At 36.6% G+C, this 26,453-nt stretch overlaps 1 protein-coding gene and 1 non-coding gene across 2 annotated transcripts in view; both read left to right on the top strand.

Moving 5' to 3' along the window:
• ERBB4 (erb-b2 receptor tyrosine kinase 4) overlaps positions 1-26,453 on the top strand; it is a 1,374,278-nt gene that overhangs the window by 1,134,219 nt on the left and 213,606 nt on the right.
• LOC144454909 (U6 spliceosomal RNA) lies at positions 13,389-13,495 on the top strand. Its single transcript, XR_013483457.1, has one exon. It is a non-coding gene; the product is annotated as a U6 spliceosomal RNA (small nuclear RNA).

Here is a 26,453-nt window from a genome sequence, read left to right on the forward strand (position 1 = left end):
TCTTCTGGTTTTAGGCCTGTGTTCTTCACTATATTTGTCCCTGTACATATGTGTGAATTGCATAAACGCTATTTTCATACTCCTAGTAGTATGTCAAAAAAAGGAATTATATTTATTTATTGTATCATTGGTTTTTCAAATGGTAATTCAGTTAGGAATGCAATATAGATGAAGGGAAGGAAAGGGACCAAGCATTTATTAAATGTTTGTTCTGTACCATGCACTATGCTAAGTACATTACAAATACTGTCTCATTTGATATACACAACAATTCTGCAGGGTAGGAGCTATTATGATCCCCATTTTCTAGCTGAGGAAAATTAGCCTGACAGCAGTTTAGTGACTTACCCAGGGTAAAAAATCAATCAGATGTCTAAGGTGAAATTTGAACTCAAGTCTTCTTAACTCCATCCCAGAAGTCTATCCACTATGCCTAGCCATCTAGGTGATGTGGGTAAGTGATCTCAATTTGATTAGATACTATTGCTATCTAATAACTTTCTTCTTCTCCTCCTCCTCCTCATAAAATAAAGAATTTCATGTAATAAAACCCAAAGAGTTAATCTTGAATAAATCTCCCTATTTGATAATTAGGCCCTCATTTACATTCAGCTGAGAGTTTAGTTTTAAAAAAATGCTATTTAAAATGTTTGACCATTTTAAAATATTACTTAAATTATCAAATTCCTAGATATGTCCAATTCTGTGGATTTCTTTTTTGTATTGGTTATTTCTTTAAGACACTGTATGTTTAGATTTATAGTCTAATAATAACTGTTTTTTGCCTTAACAATATTATGTCTTTTTAGACCAAAGTGATTTCTCTAAGAGGCTAAGTTAAGCTGATAGTCTTCTATGAAAGATAATATTTCCTAAGTCTTTGGGAGGTAATGGGGGAATGGTGGTAGACTAAAGCCCTTTGGCTCACCGGTCTTCCAGATGAATGTATTGAGGCACACTGCCTAAGCCTGTGACAGCATTACATGCATTCTCAGTTGAAGAAATCGTATTAATTCATAATAATAACTCACTTTTATATAGCTTCAACATATGCTAAGCACTCAATCAAGTCTCATAACAACCCTATGTGATAGGTGTTGTTATTTTTCTGGCTTAAAAATGAGGAAACTGAGCCTGAGAAAGATTGTGACTTTCTGAACATCCACAGACCTCTCAAGTATCTAAGATGCGCCTGAGTTCCAGCAAGTTAGCAATTCTGCCATACTCCCTCTCCTTCATAGCCCCTGGATTTTAACAAGGCACTTTTATAATACGTCTATAGTTTAATAGGAGTTTTCATTGCTACTCTTGTAAAACTATACTAATAGATTGTTCAGAAATTTGTTGACTTTGTTTATCGTATCTGGGGAAGATCATAGGAATGTAGAATGAATGTGAGGTACCCAGAGGCCATCTGGTCCAGCACTTCATTTTAAAGATGATAAAACAGAGACCTAAGGAGGTTCAATAAGTTATCTATGTCACATAGATAATAACTGAGGAAGGCAGGATTTAAACTGAAGTGGTCTGAGTCCAATACCAGTGCTCATTCTATTGGGCCACAAAGCCTTCTATATGTGCCTGGGACTACACGTCTGTATATTTGTAAGAAATGCCACATGCCTAGTTTTGGTGTGTGTGTTTAATCTTCACTGAAAATAGAAATATAATATTCTAAGAATGGGCATTCATTATCAATACTTCTGGTAACATATTTATAACATAAAAATACTTCTGCCTATTCTTAATATGTATCTCAGTTTCTAGCTCTGAAAAATTCTTAATATAATGAATAAATTTCAAAGATACCTTTCAAGTATGTTAACTAAAATAATTTTGCAGATTTTGTTTTATTTTTAAAGAACTAAATTTAGGCAGTTTTTAAGGGGTAAAAAATAAATAGGCCAGTTTGGATTTCACTGTGTTTTCTAGGGGCTCATGCCATGTACATTAAATAAAAGTCCAGTACAAAGTAGCTTGATTAAAATGAAAGAGGCTATGTCTTCATGGTGGTGACAACCAACATAGTTTTAGGTTAAAAGCATTTTTTTTGGAACTCATTTACATTGGGAGTGATGAAGATGCTTGTCATTTTCACAGTTTTTATATGATTCTCCATTAAGGCACACTACTCAGTGCCTACACATAGTTAATGCTCAAAAAATGTCATTGAATTGATGCATTTTTAGGGAAAAAAATTGAAAATAGTAACTGTAGTGATGAAGTCATCAACTCTGACTCCCCCTGCCCTGCCTTTGAAACATTTTGGGAGATATTCTATAGTCACATTTCCAAACAATTATTTACATAGAAAAAGCATTCATCATCATGCATCATCACAACCACCACCACCACCACCACCACCACCACCACCACCACCACCACCCCACAACAACAATAGTGACATTTTATGGTGTTCTAAGCTTTGTAAAGTGTTATACATACATTAACTTTGTCTCATATCACATTGGGGATTAGCTTTTATCCTTCCCTATTCTCCATTTGAGTAAATTGATATTGAGATTGTTTTTATCCATTCATTACAGCTAGTGAGGGTCTTGTAGTGGGACTTGAACCCAGGTCTTCTTGAAGACTACTGTTACACAAGATGGTAATTAAAAGGCTTAAGAATCTATGAAACTTTTATCAACATATTTTGGCTTTTACTGTTATTCCAAGTTATTAGTCAATGAGATACATATGTATTTCTCTACAGTACAAATTTCATAAAGAGATTTTTGTATTTATTATACACTTTTCCTAATTGTGGGTTTATGGACCAGTGATAATGTGTGGCAAATTTTTACTAGTCTAATGTTCTGGCTGTGTTGTTTGAATGCAAAACGTACGCTTGCCAAAAAGACTATCTTATAGAGAGCTCACAGAGAGCAAGCATTCGTATGGTGGTCAGAAGAAGTGATACAAGGACACCCTAAAAATATCTCTTAAGAACTTTTTAATTTGATTGTGTGACATGGGAGACACTGGTGCCGGACCATTCAGCATGGCGTGCCCACATCGGAGAAGGTGCTGTGCTCTGTGAGCAAAGCAGAATGGAAGTAGCTCAAAAGAAACACAAGACACACTGTAACTTGACTCCAACATAGTGATGTCATTTTATTCCTCTTCCGGAATGAAGGACAACAACCAGTCTACAATTTTTTTTTTGCATCAAAGAGCCTTGCTTCTTAATGTGTATAGATAAGTATAAATATAAGATCCTACATTTACTATTGCATTTGGAATGTTTATGTATGAATTGATGATTAAAAAAATGTTAAGTGCTTACTGTGTGCAAAGTAGAATGCTAAGTATTCAGAATACAAAGAGAAAAGCGAGACAGTCAAGGAGTTCACATTCTAGTAGGGAGAAGAAAACACATAGCGGGGTTCAGCTTCCAGTCAAATAGAAGGAAACCTTGGTCTTTAGGATACAGTGGAAAAGCAGATGGCAATCCCTTTTCTTCAGTGTCATTTCCATGGATAAAACAATAACCTTTTCTGATTTTGAACTATTTTGCAGTAACAGAGACTTTTTTGGTAAGAAATGCCTTTTCTTTATAGTCAGTGTCTCTGGTTGCTTGGGAAGTAGGGACTGGAGCAGCTGCAGAAACAGTTTCCAGGTCACACCTCTACAAGTTTCAGTTCCCTCATTGATAGCTACCAGAACTAGACTGGAAGTAGGGTCAGTGGTCTTTGGAATGGTGGTGTTATTGTTCTAGGTTTCTTGGTTTCAGGGTCCTGGGTGGTCTTCATCGGGGTATGAAGAGATGTAATGGCTTGACTTGCCTGACACATGAAATTGAGGGTGTGTATGTGAAACTAACAACAGGGGATATCAGGTAAGGCCCTTTAAGGGAGTGGCACTTGACCTGAGATCTAAAGGAAGATAGGGCACCTAGGTGGCACAATGGATAGAGTGGTACTAGAAGACAAATCTTTGTGAGTTCAAATCTTACCTCAGGCACTTACTACCTATGTGAACCTGGGTAAGTCACTTAACTCTGTGTACCTCAGTTTCCTCAGCTGTAAAATGAGCTGGAGAAGGAAATGGGAAACCACTCCAGTATCTTTGCCAAGAAGACCCCCAGTGGGGTCACAAAGAGTTGGACATAACTGAATAATGAGTTCCACAAAGCAGGGAGGAGCAGAAAGAATGGTCCAGCATTAGGGACAACCTAGCTAAAAGTGTGGAGGCAAGAGGTATAATATCTTATTCAGAGAACAGCAGGTATACCAGTTGGGCTTGAACAAAGAATGCATTAAGGAAAGTAATGTTTAATCAGACTGGAAAAGATGTGCTAGAGGCAGATTGTGAAGGGATTTAGATGTCAAAGAAAGGAATTTGTATTTTATCCTAGAGCCAACAGAGAATCACTAGAGCTTTTTGAGGGGGTGATATAGCCAGACCTGTGCTTTAGGAAAATCAATTTGGCAGCCACATGCAGGGTGGATTAGAAAAAGGAGAGGCTGAATGCCAAGAGACCAATTAGGAAACTATTTCAGTGGTCCAGGTGAGAGGCAGTGAGTGCCATCTATGCACTGGTTATAGTGTGAGTGGAGAGAAAGTTGTGGAAGTTGAAGATAATCGATAAATCACATTTGGAGATCATAAGGGGCTGAGCAGTTCTTTTTCCCCCTACATCTTATAATGGCTATTTATTAAAACTACACACTTGAAAATATGTATTTTTTCAAAAATAATTTGTTATTGCCAGTATTTCATTTCTACTTGAAGCATGTAAAAGTAGGTTCTCATTTTCTCTCTCTCTCTCTCTCTCTCTCTCTCTCTCTCTCTCTCTCTCTCTCTCTCTCTCTCTCTCTCTCTCTCTCTCTTTTTCTCTCTCTCTTTCTCTCTCAAACTTAAATGAATAGTATTTGTTTGTGAACAACACAGGGAGATGAATTTTGGATTCAGAGTCTGCAATTCCATATTTAGTCACTTAGTGGTTAAGTAGAAATTTGACATGCTGGTAGTTTGTTATAGAATTCCCTAGCTATTGAGAGTCAAAACTTTGTCCGGTTCCCATTGGTTAAATTATGGACAGCTCTTATTTGATTCATTGATTATTTGCATCATTGACAGAGAAAACTAGGATGCAAATTTATATCAAAAATTATTCTATAGATATCATTAAATGGTTCCTTACATTTTTTAAATGATGTAATTGAAGGGTGTGGCCTGCTCTGTGAAATGAACACAGGACAGGCAACCATCCTTTCGGTTCTCATGCTGGATTTGAAATTGACATGCTCTGTGGTTTCCTCACTTAATTCCTTCAAATCCTATTTGTTCAAATCCTCCAAAGCTCCTTAACCCAACTGGCTTGTTTATATCACTCTGTTGTTTGCATGTGTTGTGGATATTAATGAATATTTGTAGAGTGCTTTGAAAGGGAAAACACATCACATTATTATAATTGTTATTGTGATTAATACTAGTAAAGTTAATGAAATAATTAGAAATTTTAAATATTGTTCCTCCAAGAGTTGCTTAATCAATTCTTTCTGATTTTCTTCTGATATCTCCAGGCAGCCTCTTCTCATTATACCTATCATTTGTAAGCTAATTAAAGTATATCAGCATTGCCAATCAATTTTTTGTTTAATTTGAAAATTTCAGTATGTGTTGCTTAAAAAACAAGTTGTTTTAGAACTATATAGATAACAAGATTTCATTTTCTCAATTCTTCCTGGAACTAGTGCCTTATTCTTCTTACCCCTCTCATTTCAAAAGGCAACTTTATTCATGTAGTTTATCCACCTCCTCTTCTTCATCCTTATAGTATGACGTTACATATCTGGTGTGTAATCTGTACATTCAAATCAAAGCTTTATGTCACAATGAAATATGTGCAAAATGGCCAGTGGATTCCACGAAAAGGACAAGACTTTAATCTTGTTTTATTTTGGTACTTAGAGAACAATGCTAGTTTTTCTGAGTCTTGTAGATTTACTTCTATTTGTGTCTTCCTCAGATATGAAAATAGGTAGGCACATTTATGTACTTTTAAATATGTGTGCGCTTGATAATGTTAAATGTTAAAGCATTTGGGCTACATATTTAATTGAATTGTAATACTTATATTCAGAATTATGCATTTGGAGTTAGAGGATCTGAATTTGAATGCTGCTTCAGCTAGTCACCTGTGAGACCTTAGAAAAGTCAAATTAATCTCTCTGGGCCTGAATTTCATCTAAAGTAAAATGGTAGAGCACACTAAACAATCTGAGTTCCCTTCAACTTCTTAATTTGTGATCCTAAGACATAAAATATAGGAAGAAGTAAAAAAGAAATTCCTCAAAATCTGTTCTTCAAATTTAAGGGTTCTTAACCTTATTTTGACACAATGGTGTAATGATACCTTTGATAGTCTAGTGCAGGGGTAGGGAAACTTCGGCATGTGGCCTCAAGGCTGTAGGTTCCCTACCCCTGGTCTAGTGATATCTGTGGATCCCTTCTCAGAATAATGTGTTTAAATGCATAAAATGCAATACATTTGACTAAACAAAAGAAATTATAGTGAAATACATTTCTCTCTGTCTCTCTTTCGTCTGTGTGTGTGTGTGTGTGTGTGTGTGTGTGTGTGTGTGTGTGTGTGTGTGTGTAAATAAAATCCATGGACCCCAGGTTAAGAATACCTGTAGCCTAAGTTATTTTTCTCCACATAGTCAAAAGGTGTCTCATACACTCACAAGAGCAAGTTAAAATTGACAAAGCAGTTCAAATTGTTTCCTCTGATTTACACAGACATTTATTGTGTTGGATGGAAAATTATTGACTATGAACTACACAGTTTCTTTTTATTGTATTGTTTATATGTATTAAACCATTACTAAATTGTAAGCTTCTAGAGGGCTGGGGCTGTATTATAAGGATATCTCTCTAGATAGCGCTCTATTCTACGTTATCTAGCATGGCACCTTGCACCAATGCAGTCAGTAGATATCTGTGGATATCTGCATATACATGTTCCTATCTGTATCCACCCCTCTCCTTTTATATTTGATTTACAAAAGTTTCAAGAAACAATTATATGCATTTCAGGAGTAGCTAACTCAGCTGCAATCCATAGTGAATTTAACAAAAGCAAAGGATTGTATTCTCTAGGAGGTGTTTCCAAATTAAAAATGCAAACTACATGTGTTGCAAACACATCAGTTTGTAATTGGATCCTCCCTGAGGCAGTTGAAACATGCACTCTGGACATGGCTTTTACTCTTGCAATTACTGTAAAATTAATGGAAAAAGGAGTATCTAGTACGCCATCTCTCCTGTCACAATGCAGACTTTTTTTTTAACTTTCTACGAAATTGCCTAGCTATATTAAAGAAAAAGTAGTTCAGAACACCATTTACATTATTTTATTTCCAGTGTTAAAGTCCAGGGTGAAAAGGCTAAAGAAATTTTTAATTTATAAAAAAAATTTAGAAATTAGAAATTCTTTATCAGGAAAGAGCTCTCAGATTGGTAACCAATTAAAATAGCTATGACAACATGGACTAACCATTTCAAATTTGTAGCTCTCAGTTTCCTTGGCTATGAAAAAATGAAATCAAGTAGACTTGAAGCTTCCTACTTGCACATTATATTATTTTAATGCAACTGATAAAAAAAACAATCCCAGTAGACCTCAAATCTGAAGTTGACTCAGTTGAGCTGAATGTCAGATCATGTCATCCAGGAAGGTATTTTCTCTGTTTTCTTCCTTTTCCCAAATTAATTAATTTTTAAGTACATTACACATTTTCAAAAGAGCCTTCTTTTAGCAATAACCTCTATGAGCAACTCTCAGTGTTCCATAGGTTTTTTACAGACAATAGCTATGTAGTTCACTATAATACTAAGCCTTGATGCTTTATTTATTATTACTTATTATTGTTGCTGTTACTGCTACTATTATTATTTTAGGAAATGGAACTCTTTAAAATAGTGTGTTTTTAAGTGAATTCTGATATCTACATTACAGAAAACATATTTTGAAAGTTAATAAGCACATGGAGAGGAAACTTGTGAAAGAAAAAGGCCTTACTTTCCCCCAGCTACATCACAGTTTCTCTGTGGGCCTGTAATTAGGCCTTGTCTTTGTTTTGTACCCTCTATAGCACCTAACAAAGAGAATTATAGGTACTCAGTAAACACTCAAGTGTTTTGGAGTGAGCTTGGGAACAAAGTTGTTTATTGTTGCTTTATTTTGTTTTATTTGAAACGTCAAAGGTGGTGCTTTTCTATATAGTCAGTAGGAGAGGGGTTGCTGTCATTTGAATCAGAAAACCTGGGTTAGACTCCACCTGTGTGATTGTGAGCAAATCATTTAGTTTCTACATCTATAACTTTGGGATAATATCTACATGGGACCTCTAAGTTGTTAAGGAGAGTGTTTTGTAAGCCATCAAATGCTTTTGTAAACATGAATTATTTTAAGGTTTCCTTACATTCTAGTTTGAATTGTTTGTATGGAAATGTCTTTTTGTTTTTATTTGGGGACTAGGTCTTTTTATCTGACCCAGTCTGGAATTGCTGTGGTCACTCATGACCCCAATTGTAGTGCTGATCCTCAGGGGAGCTTTGATTTGCTCTGTTTTTGACCAGGGCTAGATCACCCTTCCTTAGGGAGCCAGGTGTCCCTCCTACTACCACCCACCTTCCACCACCAATTTGGGGTTTGTGCCAAGGGCTTAATGTATTTGTGCTGGATTTAGCCTTTCTGCAATTCAAAACTCCTAAACTCAAGTGATTCACAAGCCTCACTCTGCCCTAGTAGTAGAGATTACAGTACAAAGCCTCAGAGGTTGTCTGTGGCAAACATTTTTAAAAGTTAACTATTTATGTAATGGTTGCTTACAGAAATCTCTCTGATATCATCTCTCACAATCCAGCAATCACAAACCTCTTGGAATATTGAAAACAAAGTATTCACAGATTTCCTTCTCCCACTCCCCTTTATTAGTGCAGATGACCTTTCTTATTCCTCATTGCTTATTTGTGATATAGTTCTTTGCACACAGAGGACAGCTTATTCTAGATGATACGGAGTTCATAAATAGTTATTCAATTGATTAATATTTGCAGTTAATTTATCAGACATAATTATTGGCTGGTTCCTTTGAAAAGCAGACATAATGAATTATTATAAGAATTTTATTTCCAAGCACATGTAGATTTCTGTTTCCAAAGTTATCCAATGAACCAGCAAAGGACTCATCTTAATGTAGCCATCATATTTTAAATAGCAAGTATTTTAGACATGCAAAATGCCTCACATTTTAAAACTCTGTCGCTCTGCTTTAGTATCACCAATATCCCCAAGTACATTACTTAATGTTACTACTTTAGTAACACTTCATGTTTTAATTGCACAGTTTGCATTTACAAATCACTGAAATGCTTTAGAACAACCATAAAATACTCACTTTAGGTATGCTGTGATTTTTTAAATTAAAATCAATTCTGTGTTATGATTCTGTAGTACTTGTTTTGCCTAACCCTTGAATTTTAATTTATACAGAATTCAATGTAAGCTTGCCACAAAATGAAAGATATATACATATATATATATATATTTTCTACTAACAGATTTTGTGAATTATTTAAAGACTTTCATTAACTATTTGCCGACCAGGGGCTGCAAAATCTGAGTACTTGTGTTAAGATGAAAGGTAGTATTTCCCATACACACGTTGTACTCTGTGTGTGTTTGTGTGTGTGTAGTTATTCTGTTTAATGAGAGTGCATAAATACTTTCTGAGAGATGAATTTTTTGTTGCCCTAGAAATATTTTTTTTTCTGTTCATCTATAAACTTTCCTTGTCACTTCCAATGACTTCAGGTAGTTTTAAATGATAACAAAAACTAGCATTTATATTGAACTTTTAGTTTGACAAAGCACTTCCCATGTGTCATTTCTTTTGGTCTTCACAATAACCCTGTGAAGTATGTGCTCATTTAGCCTCATTTTACAGGAGAAGAAATTGAAACTGAAAAAGATTGTGACTTGTCCAGGTCACAGAGTTATTGAGGTAGGATTTGAATTCAGGGCTTCTGGTAGATACCAGGTTGCTTGATATGGTTTGTAAATATCTGAAATAAAATGTATATATGTAAATACTTGTCCTTTAGTCATGTCCCAGTAACCGTGGCCACGCCCCTAAATACTTGAGAGCCATAAGGGTGTCTTTCTGGCTCTAAGAAATTCACATTCATGACAATTAGAACTTTGACCTCTTACCTAACTGGGGAATTTCCCATTACTTCCACACCTTACAGAGGTTATAGATCATTTAGAAATAATTGTTATTATCAGCTCTTGTGATCTTTTCTCTTTCTCTTTCCTTATCAGTGAACCTGCTTCAGATTTATGTGTTCTTTTAACATTCTTACACAAATATTCTGTGAAAAAAATGATAAACCAATGTATAAAAGGATCAATTTTTGTGTCAATCATCCTGTGGATATTTAGCAAGTTTCAGATGCTGAAAACTGTGAGTCAAATTTTTCAAAGAAAAGATGCTACCTAAATTCAAAATAGCATCAGAATGAAAGGGAAAAAAAGTGACAAATCAACAAGGTTTCATTTAAATCAGTTTTTGCCTTGGTTAAGAGCAGGGTGGGTAGGAGAACAGGAGATACAGAACTAGGTGGATACTAGGTAGCTTTTAGCACTGGCTTTTATGATGTTCCTTCTCCCTTACAGCCTTAGTTTTCTAATATTTCCTTTCATTGCTTCTTTACTGAAAGTGTAGCATGTAGGGCACTGACCTTGGAGTCAGGAAGACTTCAGGCACTTACTAGCTGTATGACCTTGAACAAGTCCCTCAAGCCCTTTGAGCCTTGGTTTACAAATATGTAAAAATAGAGATAATATCTATAGCATTTACATCTCAGGATTGTCATAAAATGAAATGATGAGTAAAATTATATACTTGTGTGTATGGGGGGATAAGATATATAAATCTTAAGGCACTGTATTAGTTATTATAATTTTATTTGTTCTAGTCCTAGGCTCTTGAAGCCAAGTCATTGACTGAAGATGTCATTCATGACACCATTTTACATGTCATTACAAAATTTGTTAATGCTCCTATTGCTTGTGCCAGAAGCAGTGGTTTTTGTCATTATCTTTATATATTAAAAAGAATAAAAGACATTAAAGTATTTCTTACTGCTTATGATTATCACTAACTGAATGCCCTTGACATCAAGATTGGTGTAGAACATTAGAATAACATTGAAATGAGTTTTTAATATAAGGACATGCATATAAATTATACTTTCAAGTTTAATGTATCTAGTAGCAATAATTAAGTTCATTAAAAAGAGTAGAAGAGATAAGGAGTGATGTGACAAATGATTTCTATATATGAAATAACCAATATGAACATCAGAAGAGTAAGTGAAAAATGGAAGACTTAATTAAAGTCATGAACCATCTTATCTTGGGTGAGTCAGAAGGAACACAATCAAAATCCTGTCTACTCCCTTATCAGGATGGTAGAGTATGAACTGTTTTTTGCGAAGTAAGTTCCCTTTAAGAGATGTCTTTATTCAGTTTATTTGGGTTTGCTGTTTCATGCGTTCTTTTTTTAATCTTCATTAATTAAATGAAATTACTCTTGTAAATTACATGCACTGAGGATGTCTTCTTTTAAACAGATGTAGGATCTAACACAGCAGTCCTGAATTTCAGTCCTGAAAATGGTTAAGTAAAAAAATCCACGTGTCCTAATTGAGTAAGGGCCAAATGTTGTTCTGTGATTTGATTTTGATAGTCCCTAGATTTGAACAAATATCGTTCATCAACTTTTACCTAAGGATAAGAGAGTGAGCACAACCTAGTGGATAGCATTGTGAGGCTTATTCTTAGAAAGAACTACATTCAGATCTCATCTCTGAAACATACTAGCTCTCTGATCATGGAAAAGTTAACCTACAAGTGCCCCAAAAAATTCCCTCAAAATTTTAAATTTCAGAGGATTATTTATGTACATGAGAGGAGAGGTTTTAAAACAAAAGATTTCCTTATATAGCATAACTCCAGAGCATCCTTCCACTACCATGACTTAATCTAAGTGTAAATTTCCCTTCTTTTGTCATTAGCACTGTCATATGAAGATTTTTCAATTAATTAATAGGCATTTATGATAAAGTATTGCATCAGATCAGGAGTTCTTAGAACTTGGGGTCCATGAAATGACCAAGAGGTCTATGGATAGATTTCAATAATCCATGTACTTGACTGGGGGAAAAAATGCATCTGTTTTCATTAACCTCTAACTGAAGTTTAGCATTTCCTTTACTATTTAAAAAACATGACTCTGAGGTATCCATAAGCCTCTCCAGACTGCCAAATAGATCTTTGACACAAAAACAGATAAGAAGCTCTGGGTTAAATAATCCAGTATGTGCAAGATATTAGGGAGTTGTTTATATATTCACCACATCATGAACGTGGCAGTGTTAATTTAATGATAACTTTGCCTCTTTAAAAAAATCTGTCATGAAAATGGTCAGTTAATTTTACTTGTTCAGTAGCTACTCCAATAATGAAGTATTTATTTTATGTATGTAATGACAGGTACTGATTTCTATTGTTTTATTATCTATACATTATCTGTGGGGGAGGAGACAGCATAATATCATTAAGAGAGTACTGGCTGTGAAATTAGAAAACCTCAGTTCAGACTCTACCTGTGTCATAGTAGATGAGTTAATTCACCTTTTTGTGCTTCAGTTTCCTCATTTATAAAACCAGGCTGTTGGACTAGATGGCTTTTAATGTTTCTTACCACTCTAGATCTTTGATCCTGTGAAAGTGTTATTATCTTTTCCTCATTCAATCAACCAACCTATAAAAATTTATTTTGTATATTATGTGCCAGGTACTTTGCTGAATGCCTGGGATGCAAAGACAAAAGCAAAAATAGTCTCTGTCCTGAATGAGCTTATGTTTTAATAAAAGAGGTTGCATCCTAAGAAATCTGGCATTTTTTAATCTAAAAATTTGATAAACTGATAGCTTGACAAAGATCTCCAATATGCTAGAATACCTGGCCAGGTCAAATACGTGAATTAGAAATTTAACAGGAGAGCTGTAAAGTGTAAAAATTGGTTGTAAAATATCAACTCCACCAGTATAAGAAGGGAGCAAGTATGATTCAGCAGCTTATCTGGAAAAAGACTCAATTCTTATCAGAATACAATCTCAAAATAAGTCAAGAATATGATATGCCATAACACAGGAATGTGATAGACTTCTATTGTGCTACAAGATGTGAGGAAATATATGGTTTCAAAAAGACATGGAAAGGCTTAAATGAATGCAGAGTGAAATAATCAGAATCAAAAGAATAATTTATGCTATAACAATATTTTTTTTAAAATTGTTTTGAGTGCTCGCTTCGGCAGCACATATACTAAAACTGGAATGATACAGAGAAGATTAGCGTGGCCACTGCACAAGGATGACACGCAAGTTCATGAAGTGTTCCATATTTTTTTCAAATACAACATAAAGTGGAACATGAAGAGGTAAACAGGAAAGAGAAATCATAAAAGACTTATTAAGATTGAACTGTTTACATTCCTGCATGGAAAGATAATATTTATAACTCATGAGACCTTTGTCAGTATTAGGGTAGTTGGAGGAAAAAAATTATATGTATGTATATATATGTAGATAGATAGATAGAGGGAACAGGGTGAGTTGAAGATTAAGGGGTCTTATTTGGAGAATAAAATTAAGGGATGAGGGAGGATTATACTCGGAGAAGAAGAAAGGGAGAGGTAGAATGAGGTAAATTATCTCATTTAAAAAAACAGAAAAGAAAAGACTCTTACAGTGGAGGGGAAATGGGAAGGTAAGAGGAAATGAGTGAATCTTATTCTCATAGGATTTGGCTTAAGGAGGGAATAACATACACATTTAACTGGGTATGAAATCTGTCTTACCCTACAAGAAAATAGGGGGAGAAGGGGACAAGAGAGGAGGGGGATGATAGAGAGAAGTGCAGATTGGGAAAGGGCATAATCAGAAGTAAATACTTCTGAGGAGGGACAGGGTCAAAAGAAAGAATAGAATAAATGGGAGGGCAGGATAGAATTAAGAGAAATAGAGTTAGTTTTTTCACATGTCTACTATGGAAGCATTTTGCATAACTGCACATGTACAACCTATATGGAGTTGCTTGCCTTTTCAGTGAGGGTGGGTGGGGAGGGAGGAAGAGAGAAAATCTGAAACCTAAAGTTTAAAAACATATGTTTAAAAAAATGTTTTCACATGCTACTGGGAAATAAGAAATACAGGAAATGGGGTACAGAAGTCTATCCTGCCCTACAGGGAAATAGAAGGGGAAGGGGCTAAAAGAGGGGGGGGAATAGAAGAGAGGACAGACTAGGGGAATTAAAAAAATAAAAAATAAATAAAATAAAATAAAATAAAAATTATTTTGAGAAATTATATAAACTGATGAAAATTGAAATGAGCATTACTAGAACAATTTTAACAGTAACAGCAACATTGTAAAAAATAACTTTCTTTGAAAGATGTAAGAACTGTTATCAATACCAAGACCATTCATGATCACAGTTACTAATTATTGAGACATAATGGATTTAAGATGCAGATTAAGACATAGATATTTTTGTATGCTGCCACTGAGGGGCTTTGTTTTCCTTGACTGTGCGTACTTTATTAAAAACATGGTTTTTTTTCCCTTTTTTTTCCCCAATAGGATGAAATTGGGGGTGGGGTGAAGAGAAAATAGTTTTTTGTTATTTTTTTAAGTGATAGAGATGTTACAGATATGTAATGATGCATGCACTTTCAGATGAAGCCGTGGCACATTTTTTTCTTAATTGTTTTACTTTGTTTCAAGAGATCTCACAAATTGAAAATAATCTATAAATCTTTGAAATGTAAAAATAAAACACTTCAATAAAACTAAAAATGGAAAAATAAACACTATGAGGGAGACTGGACATGTGATTTCATTAGTATTAGGAAGATGCAAATGTGGAAATTCTCACTCCCAATGCAGGTCTGCACCTTCTCTTTAGCACAAAATTCATTAGCCAAGAAGTTTTCAGAAGGGAACAACAGGGCTCTGAGATCACAACATATAAGAATCAAATGAAGTTATTAAGAATGGTGAGCCTGGGCCTTCCTCTTCTGGGAGCCAAGATGATACAGTTAAAAGGTAGTCACTCTCACCCTCCCCTATGAACTTCTGAAAACCCAGAAAATATCACCCCCCCCAAAAAAAAGCCCTGGAACAGCTGAACTAGAAGAAAGATGGGGAACAACAGTGCAGCAGCCCAGCAATGGGGTCTCCCAGTGCCTCAGCAAAAATAAGGGAAGCAGCACTATAAAAGGCCCCAGGCAGATAAACACCCTGCAGCACCCATCTAAAAGGAGCTGAAGAAAGCTAAAGGCTTTCTAGAATTGCCTGAAAGTCCCAGCCTTGCTGATTCCAGCCCAACATGAGGTAAGCACCAGAACCCCTACAGTCTCCAATTGCCAACATAAGAGGCCCCAGCACACAAAGCCAGTGACCAAGACCTAGGCTCCCAACACAAGAAGCTTGGGTCAGTGCCTTCTGTTCCCCAGCAGGTGAGCTCAATCTCTTTAAAGTCCAGGGAATAAAGAAACCATGAGTAAAAAGAAATGTACCATAGATTCATATTATGAGAAGAGTGAAGATCAATACAGAAATTCTGAAGAGAACAACATTGTCAACAAACCCATCTGCAACAACAAAAGGGAATATGAACTGGTCTGAAGCCCAAAAAGCCTTCTTAGAAGAGCTGAAGAAGGATTTTAAAAGTCTAATGAGAGAGGTAGAAGAGTCCTTAAAAAATACAATTGGCCAATTGGAAAAAAAGTACACTGAAGAAAACAAGTCCCTAAAAAACACAATTGGCAAACTGGAAAAAAGTACACTGAAGAAAACAAATCCCTTAAAAATACAATTGGCCAATTGAAGAAGGAAGTACAAAAACTAACAGAAGAAAACAATCTGTTAAAAACTAGAATTGGACAAATGGAAACTAATGACTCTATGAGAGAGCAAGAATCAGTCAAACAGAAACAAAAAAAATAGATGAAAACATAAAATACCTCATGTAAAACAACCGACCTGGAAAATCGATCAGAAGAGACAATTTAAAAATTATTGGACTACCTGAAAATCATGATGAAAAAAAAAGACACTGGACAGTATCTTTCAGGAAATCATAAAGGAAAACTGCCTGAAGTCCTAGAACCAGAAGGTAAAATAACCATAGAAAGAATCCACCGATCACCACCTGAAAGAGATCCCAAATTGACAATGCCAAGGAATATAATAGCAAAATTCCAAAATTACCAGATGAAAGAGAAGGTGCTGCAAGCAGCCAGAAAGAAACAATTTAAATATCATGGAACCACAGTCAGGATTACACAGGACCTTGCAGCTTCTACATTAAAAGACCGCAGGGAGTGGAACAAGATATTACCTAAGGCAAAGGATCTGAGATTGTAGCCAAGGATCAACTACCCTGCAAAAATGAGCATGATTTTTCAAAGGAGGAGATGGATATTCAATGAAATCGAGGACTTCCAAAGCTTCCTGATAAAAAGACCAGAACTCAACAAAAAATTTGATCTTCAAGTACAAGATTCAAGAAAGACATAAAAAGGTAAATGGGACAGAAAGATACAATTTGTTGTTAATAAGGGTGGACTGCTTACATCCCTACAAGGGAAGATGACACTTGCAACTCTTGAGAACTGTATTGTTATTATACCATGTTAAAGGATTATACATAAAGGAGGTGGATATTAGTTGACTTTGATGTAATGATAAAAAAAATCTAATACATTTTCTCCTAAGTACTACTTTTGCTCCATTTAATAAATTTTGGGATGTTGTCTCATTGCTGCCATTCTCTTTAATTAAATTATTGATTGTTTCTATGATTTGTTCTTTGACCCACTTATTCTTTAGGATTAGATTATTTAATTTCCAATTAATTTTTAATTTATCTTTCCACTGCCCTTTGTTGAATGTAATTTTTATTGTGTTATGATTTAAAAAAAAGACATTTAATATTTCTACCTTTCCAAATTTGATTTTGAGGGTTTTTTTTAAACCCTTATACATGATCAATTTTTGTGTAGGTGCCATATGCTGCTGAGAAAAATGTATATTCCTTTCTGTTCCCATTCAGTTTTCTCCAAAGGTCTCGCATATCTAACTTTTCTGACATTCTGTTTTCCTCCTTAGATTACTTTTTGTTTATTTTTTTTGGTTGGATTTATCAAGTTCTGAAAGGGTACAGTTGAGGTTCACTCTCTATTTCTTCCTGTAACTCACTTACCTTTTTTAAGAATTTGGATGCTAGAACAAGGAGAACACTGAACACAATAACAGCTACATTGTGTGATGACTGAATTTAATAGACTCAGCTCTTCTCAGCAATGCAAGGATCTAAGACAAGTCCAAAAGACCCATGATGGAAGATGCTGTCCACATCCAGAAAAAGAATCATGGAGTCTGAATGCAAATGGAAGCATTCTATTTGCTTTCTTTTTCTTTTGTTGTTTTATTTCTTCTTTCTTGAGGTTCCTGCCATTAGTATTAATTCTTCTATACATCATGATTAATTTGAAAATATGCTTAATATGAATGTATAAGAAGAGCCTATATCAGATTACATGCCATCTTGAGGAGGGGAGAGGAGAGGAAGGAAGTAAAAAGTTAAACTCAAAATCTTATGGAAGGGAATGTTGAAACCAAAAATAAATAAATTATAAAAAAAGTGTGTGGAGACAGAGCCAAGATGGCAGAGTAAAAGTAGTGACTTGCGTGAGCTCTCACCCAAACCCCTCCAAATACCTGTAAAAAGTGGCTCTAAACAAATTCTAAAGCAGCAGAACCCACAAAAAGACAGAGTGAAACAAATTTCCAGCCCAAGACAACCTGGATCATTGATTAGAAAGGTCTATCGTGCCAGCCTGGGAGAGAAACACAGTTCAGTGTGGGTGCACAGGCAAAGACCAGGCTTCAGGGGACTGAATTACAGGCAGTTGTAGCAATTTCCAGACTTCTCAACCCCAGAACAACAAAGGCAGCTTAGAAGGTCAGTAGGAAAAGTCTGTCACTGTGGAGAGAGAGAAGAGTAGTCCCAGCCCCAGTCCTGGCACACCCCCGGGGCAGTGGCTGCTTCCAGAGCTCCTGGTCCACAGACTGAGGGGGAATTGAGTGGCTGATCAGAGGGGGATTGCAGGGATCTCTTTGCTGGTGCTGAGGCAGGATTCTTTTGCTTTGTCTGTACTTGGATCTGGGTCACAGTTCTGGGTGGCAATCCTGGGAAGAGGAGGAGTGCTAGAGTGATGTAGCTTGTAGTGGTGGTAGAGAGGGAGTCTTCCGCACAGTTCCAAGGTAGAAAAAAGTGCTTGTGGTCACTCATAGACCAGAGCACAGGCCAGGAAAGGAGTAAATACCTTGTCCCTTATCATACCACCTTGGAAGAACTGAAAATTTACAGATCCCTAGAAGTATCTCTGAAAACAGCTGCACAAAACTCCCAAAGCTTGGGACAGTACATTCTCCATATGGGAAGCAGACTCCTACCTTAACAAAGAGTTTAGAACTCAAGTAATTGGCTGGCATCATGAGCAAACTTTGAAAAAAAAAGTCAGACCATAGAATCTTTCTTTGGTAACAAAGAAGATCAAAACATACAAACAGAAGAAGACAAAAAAGTCAAAGCTTATATATGCAAAGCCTCCAAGAAAAATATGAATTGGTCCCAGGCCGTGGAAAAGCTCAAAAAGGATTTTGAGAAGCAAGTAAGAGTAGAAGAAAAACTGGGAAGAAAAATGAGAGTGATGCAGGAAAATCATGAAAAACAACTCAACAGCTTGCTAAAGGAAACCCAAAAAAATACTGAAGAAAATAACACCTTAAAAAATAGCCTAACCCAAATGGCAAAAGAGGTCCAAAAAGACAATGAAGACAAGAATGCCTTAAAAAGCAAAATTGGCCAAATGGAAAAGAAAGTACAAAACCTCACTGAAGAAAATGCTTTTTTTTAAAATAAATTTATTTATTTTTAGCTTTCAACATTTACTTCCACAAGATTTTGAATTCCATATTTTCACCCCATCTTGCCCCTTCCCCCACCCCAAAATAGCATGCATTCTGAATAGCCCTTCCCCTAGTCTGCCCTCCCTTCTATCTCTCCCCCTTCTCTTATCCCCTTCCTCTTCTATTTTCCTGTAGGGCAGGATAGATTTCTGTACCTCATTTCCTGTATTTCTTATTTCCCAGTTGCATGTGGAAACATTTTTTTTAAACATGTGTTTTTAAAACTTGGGTTCCAAATTTTCTCTCTTCCTCCCACCCCACCCATCCTCATTGAAAAGGCAAGCAAGTCAATACAGGCCATACATGTGCAGTTATGCAAAACACTTCCATAGTAGACATGTTGTGACAAACTAACTCTATTTCCCTTAATCCTATCCTGCCCCCCCATTTATTCTATTCTTTCTTTTGACCCTGTCCCTCCTCAGAAGTACTTCCTTCTGATTACCCCTTTCCCAATCTGCCCTTCTCTCTATCATCCCCTGTTCCCTTCCTCCCCTATTTTCCTGTAGGGTAAGACAGATTTCCATACCCAATTGAATGTGTATGTTATTCCCTCCTTAAGCCAAATCCTATGAGAATAAGATTCCCTCATTTCCTCTCACCTTCCCCTGTTTCCCCTCCACTGTAAGAACCTTTTCTTGTCTGTTTTATGCAAGATAATGTACCCCATTCTACCTCTTCCTTTCTCCTCCTAGCATAATCCTCTCACCCCTTAATTTCATTCTCCAGATATCACCCCTTCATCTTCAGCTCACCCTGTGCCCTCTACTTTATCTATCTATCTATCTATCTATCTATCTATCTATCTATCTATCTATACATACATACATACATATAATTTTTTCCCTCCCACTACCCTAATACTGACAAAGGTCTCATGAGTTATAAATATCATCTTTCCATGCAGGAATGTAAACAGTTCAGCCTTAATAAGTCTCTTATGATTTCTCTTTCCTGTTTACCTCTTCATGTTCCACTTGAGTCTTGTATTTGAAAGTCAAATTTTCTATTCAGCTCTGGTCTTTTCATCAAGAATGCTTGAAAGTCCTCTATTTCACTGAATGACCATTTTTTCTCCTGAAGGATTATACTCAGTTTTGCTGGGTAGGTGATTCTTGGTTGTAATCCTATCTCCTTTGCCCTCCAGAATATTATATTCCATGACCTGTGGTCCCTTAATATAGAAGCTGCTAAATCTTGTGTTATCCTGATTGTGTTTCCACAATACTTGAATTGTTTCTTTCTGGCTGCTTGCAATATTTTCTCCTTGACCTGGGAACTCTGGAATTTGGCTACAATATTCCTAGGAGTTTTCCTTTGGGGATCTCTTTCAGGAGGAGATCGGTGGATTCTTTCAATTTCTATTTGCCCTCTGGTTCTAAAATATCAGGGCAGTTTTCCTTGATAATTTCTTGAAAGATGATGTCTAGGCTCTTTTTTTGATCATGGCTTTCAGATAGTCCAAAAATTTTTAAATTCTCTCTCCTGGATCTATTTTCCAGGTCAGTTGTTTTTCCAGTGAGATATTTCACATTGTTATGTAATTTTTCATTCTTTTGGATTTGTTCTGCTGTGTCATGATTTCTCATAAAGTCACTGTCTTCCAGTTGCTCTGTTCTAATTTTTAAGGAAGTATTTTCTTCAGTATTTTTTTGGGTCTCCTTTAGCAAGATGATGACTTGTTTTTCATGATTTTCTTGCATCACTTTCATTTCTCTTCCCAGTTTTTCCTCTGCTTCTCTTACTTGCTTCTCAAATCCCTTTTGAGCTCTTCTAAGGCCTGGGATGGATTCATATTTTTTTGGAGGCTGTGGATATGGGAGCTTTGACTTTGTTGTCTTCTTCTGGTTGTATGTTTTGATCTTCTTTGTCAGCAAAGTAAGATAATATAGTCTGACTCTTTTTGCGAGGTTTGCTCATGATCCCAGCCAACTACTTGAGTTTTAAACTCTTTTTTAAGGTAAAAGTTTGCTTCCAATGTGGAGAATGTATTGTCCCAATCTTCAGGGGTTTGTATAGCTGTTTTCAGAGATACTTCTAGGGATCTGTGAATTTTCAGTTCTTCCAAGGTGGTATGATAAGGAGCAAGGTGTTTACTCTTTTCCTGGCCTGAGCTCTGGTCTTTGAGTGACTGGCCACAAGCAGTCTTTTCTCTCTTGGAACTGTGAGGAGGGTTTCCTACAAGCTCCACAGCGCCAGCGCTCCTCCTCACCTTAGACTGCCACCCAGAACTGTGACCCAGATCCAAGCACGGGCAAAGCAAGAGATTCCTGCACCAGCAGAGAGATCCCTGCAGTCCCCCTCTAATCAGCCACTTGATTCTCCCTCAGTCTATGGGCCAGAAGCTCAAGACACAGCCACTGTCCAGGCACCTGAGCTCTGCACTCCGGAACTGGCTCTGACCTAGCTCTTCTCTCACCACAAAAACAGACTTTTCCCACTGACCTTCTAAGTTGTCTTTGGCCTTCATGGATTGAGGAATCTGGAAGCTGCCACAGCTACGCGTGATTCAGTCTTCTGAGGCCTGCTGTAGGTTTACTGCAGCCTGCACGCCCAAGCCGAACTGCGCTCTTCTACCCACCCATCACGATATGCCTTTCCGATCAACCATCAAGGCTGTCTTGGGCTGGAAATTTGTTTTACTCTGTCTTTTTGTGGTTTCTGCTGCTTTAGAATTTGTTTAGAGCCATTTTTTAATGGGTATTCGGAGGGGTTTGGGGAAGAGCTCAAGCAAGTCATTGCTTTCATGGTGCCATCTTGGCTCCGCCCCCAAGAAAATACTTTCTTAAAAATTAGAATGGAGCAAATTAGGGTTAGGGTTAGTAACTTTATGAAAAATCAGGACATTGCAATACAAAACCAAAAGAATGAAAAAATAGAAGACGATGTGAAATATTTTTTTGGAAAAACAACTGCTCTGGAAAATAGATCCAGGAATGATAACTTAAAAATTATTGGATGATCTGAAAGCCATGATCAAAAAAAGAGCCTAGACATCACCTTTCAAGAAATTATCCAGGAAAACTGCACTGATATTCTAGAATCAGAGGATAAAATAGAAATGAAAAGAATCTACCAATCACCTCCTTAAAGGGATCCCCAAAGGAAAACTCCTAGGAATATTGTAGCCAAATTCCAGAGCTCCCAGGTCAAGGAGAAAATATTGCAAGCAGCCAGAAACAATTCAAGTATTGTGGAAACACAATGAGGATAACACAGGATTTAGCAGCTTCTACATTAAGGAACTGGAGGGCTTGGAATATAATATTCTGGAGGGTAAGGGAGATAGGATTACAACCAAGAATCACCTACCCAGCAAAACTAAGTATAATCCTTCAGGGAAAAAAAATGGAAATTCAGTGAAATAGAGCATTCTTGATGAAAAGACCAGAGCTGAATAGAAAATTTGACTTTCAAAATCAAGAGTCAAGAAAAGCATGAAGAGGTAAACAGGAAAAAGAAATCATAAAGGATGTATTGAGGCTGAACTGTTTACATTGCTATGTGGAAAAAATAATATTTGTTACTCATGAGACCTTTGTCAGTATCAGGGTAGGTTGGATGGAAAAAAATTATATGTATAAATAGATTGATAGAGGGCATAGGGTGAGTTGAAGATGAATGGGTGATACCTGGAGAATAAAATTAAAGGGTGAGAAAGGATTTTACTGGGAGGAGAAAGGGAGAGGTAGAATGGGGTAAATTATCTCACATAAAACAGATAAGAAAAGGCTTTTACAGTGGAAGGGAAGTGGGAAAGGTGAGAGGGAATGAGTGAATCTTTTTCTCATTGGATTTGGCTTAAGGAGGGAATAACATACACACTCAGTTGTGTATGGAAAGCTATCTTACACTACAGGAAAATAAGGGGGAAGGGGATAAGAAAACAGGGGGATCATAGAGGGAAGGGCAGATTGGGGGAGGGGATAATCAGAAGCAAACACTTATGAGGAAGGATAGGGTCAAAAGAGAGAATAGAATAAATGGGGGTGGGATAGGATGAGGGGAAATATAGTTAGTTTTCAACATGAATACTATGGAAATGTTTTACATGACTACATAAGTATAACCTATATCGAGTTGCTTGCCTTCTCAATGAAGGTGAATGGGAAGGGAGGAAGGGACAAAATTTGGAACCCAAAGTTTTAAAACAGATATTAAAAATTGTTTTTACATGCAACTTGGAGGTGAGATGTGAAGGGGTTGGGGTTTGGAGATCTGTTCTGCCCTACATGAGAGTGGAGGGGGAGGGGGATGATAGAAAGGGGAAATGGAGGGAGGGGCGAATGAGGGAAGGGGTATTCAGAGTACATGCTATCTTTGGGTTAAAAAATAAAAATTAAAAAAGAATGTCTGGCTCTTATGGCTATGACTGTAATTTTTGTGGGGCTGGGATATATGTAAAGATGCAGTACAATTGGTGCATGGGGTAAAAGAGAGGGAATTCCCCAAAATAGGAATCACCCCCCAAAAAAACAACAAATCTCTCTTGTGCTCAAGAAACAGAGCTTAGGGGAGGATTTAGGTCCTTTCCTAGCAGGGTAAGCTGAGCACCCTACATTCAGACATGATCCTTATTTCCTTGGAAGATTTTTCTTTAATTTCATTTTTAATTTATGAAATAAAAGAAGCATTTCTATAACATATTATAATAAAAAATAATTGCATATGAAACTGCAAATCTATTTTGTACAACTTTCTGTTCTTCTTAAATATATAATAAAGTTACATTGTAAAAGAAAAGAATTTGAATGCTATACCATTTGGTGCATGTATGTTACTTCATTGTTTATGGTACTTTTTAGCTTAGCAAAATGTAGTTTCCTTCCTTATCTCTTTTAGTTAGATCTATCTTTGCTTTTGCTTTATCTGAGATCAGGATTGCTCCCTCTGCTTTTTTTTTTCAGCTAAAGCATAATAGATTCTGCTCCAGTTCCTTGCCTTTACTCAGTATATGGCTCTCTGTCTCAAGTATGTTTTTTGTATGTAATATATTATAAGATTCTGGTTTTTGATCCATTCCACAATCTGCTTTCATTTTATGGGAAATTACATTTCATTCACATCCACAGTAATGGTTAATATTTCCCTCCATCCTGTTTTTGCTCCTGCTTGTCTTCTCTCTGCTTTTACCCTTTTCCTCCTTGACAGTGTTTTACTTTCATCTACCACCTCCCCAATCTGCCCTCTCTTCTGTCTATCTCCCTACTCCCACCTTTAGTTAACCTCTTTCCCTCCTACTTTCTTGTCAGGTAAGATAGATTTCTATATTCAACTGATTATGTATACCATTCTCTCTTTGAGCTAATATCAATGAGAGTAAGGTTCAAGCAATGCCCCTCGCCCACTCTCCCATCTTTCCATGCACTGTAATAGGTTTTTCATGTAAAATCATTTACCACCATTCTACTTCTCCCTTCCTTCTGCATCCAGAGTACTCCTCTTCCTCATCCCTTAATTATTTTTATGTCATTCCTTCAAGTTCACCTTTTACCATCTGTCTATGTATATTCCTTCTAGCTGTACTATTAGTAGTATGATTTTTAAGAATTACAGGTATCGTCTTCCCATGTAAGGATGTAAATAGTTTATATCTGTTGAATCCCTTATGTTGTCTTTTCCCTTTTTCCCTTTTTGGCTTCTGTGGTTTTGGAGATCAATTTTTTTTTGTTCAATTCTGGTCTTTTTCTTATGAAAGCTTGAAATCCTTCTAATTCATTGAATTACCATATTCCCCCTTGGTGTATTATGCTTAATTTCACCAGGTAGGTGAGTCATGTTGTATTCCTAGTTCCTTTGCCTTCCTGCATTTCATGTTCCATGACCTCCAAGTGTTTAATGTTGCAGTTGCCAAGTCCTGTGTAATCCCGATTATAGTTTGCTGATAATCTGCTTTTTTTTTTCTTTCTGGCCACTTTCAGAACTTGTTCCTTGACATGATAGTTCTGAAATTTGACTGAAATGTTGCTTGAAGTTTTTATTTTGGGATCTCTTTCCTGAGGTGATTGGTGGATTCTTTTAATGCCTATTTTGCCCTCTGGTTCCAAAATATCAGAGAAGTTTTCCTTGATAATTTCTTGAAAGATGCTGTCCAGGTTCTGCTTTTGATTATGGTTTTCAGGTAGACTGCTGATTCTGACACTGTCTTTCCTGAATTTGTTTTCTAAGTCCACTGTTTTCCAATAAGGTGTTTTATATTTTCTTCTATTTTTTCGTTCTTTTGGATTTGTTTGATTGATTCTTGCTGTCACATAGAGTCATTAGCTTCCACTTGTCCAATTCTAACTTTTAAGGAGTTGCATTCCTCATTTAGTTTTTGTATTTCCTTTTCCATTTGGCCATTCTACTTTTTAAGCAGTTGTTTTCTTTTTCCAAGCTGTTGACTCTTTTCCCATAATTCTCTTGCATCACTCTCATTTCTTTTTCCAGTTTTTCTTCTACCTCTCTTACATGATTTTTAAGCTCCTTTTTGAACTCTTCCATGAGTTATTTCTGGGCTTGAAAGCACTTCTCATTTTTCTTTGGGCCTCTGACCATAGGTGTTTTGACATTGTTGTCCTCTTCTGAGTTTATGTCTTGATTTTCCCTGTCACCATAATAACTTTCTATGATCAGATTCTTTTTTGTTGTTGTTTTTGGCTCATCTTTTTTTTGGCCTTTTTTCTTTCTTGGAGCTCTACTCTCAAGGTGGAGAGGGCATTTTCTTAGGCTTCTTATGTAGAGCTGTAGGCCCTGGCTGTTTACCTGGTGCTGCACTGATGTTGCTCTGAGGCACCCAGGGAACCCGTGTCTGGTGCTGCAGTGAAGAGGTGGAATGTTGAATGGTTGGCACTGTTGGAGGATGTAGGGGTCTGCCATCTTACCTGGTGCTAAGCTGGAGTCCTAGTGGTGGTGTCTGGTGTGTGCCGAGGCTGGTGGGGTGTTTCTGCATTTCCTCTGGGCTACACTGAAGCACATGGTGATCTGTACACTGGAGGCCCCATGTTTGCCCGGGGCTATGCTGAAGCACATGGTAGTTCTTGGAGTTGGAATCTGTCCATTCCCCTGGCTATGCTGATATTGTTCCTGATATTGGTGTTTACCAGCTCCCATCCTGGGACTCAAAATTTCCCACTTGGAGCTCACTGCTGGCTTGTTGGGATGTTCCCTGTGCTAGACTGCATTCCCCTTTTACCTAAGACAAACCTTTCCTGCCAATCTTCCAAGTTTCTTAGGCTAAAAGATTGTTTCACTCTGTCTTTTTGCTAGTGCTGCTATTCCTGGATTTGTTTTGGGGTACTATTTTATGTTTTTTTGAGTGAATATGGGAGAGTTATGGCAATGTAC

The sequence above is a fragment of the Phascolarctos cinereus genome, unplaced genomic scaffold (genome assembly GCF_003287225.1).
Source record: "Phascolarctos cinereus isolate Bilbo 61053 unplaced genomic scaffold, phaCin_HiC Scaffold_7;HRSCAF=346, whole genome shotgun sequence".
NCBI lineage: Eukaryota > Metazoa > Chordata > Mammalia > Diprotodontia > Phascolarctidae > Phascolarctos > Phascolarctos cinereus.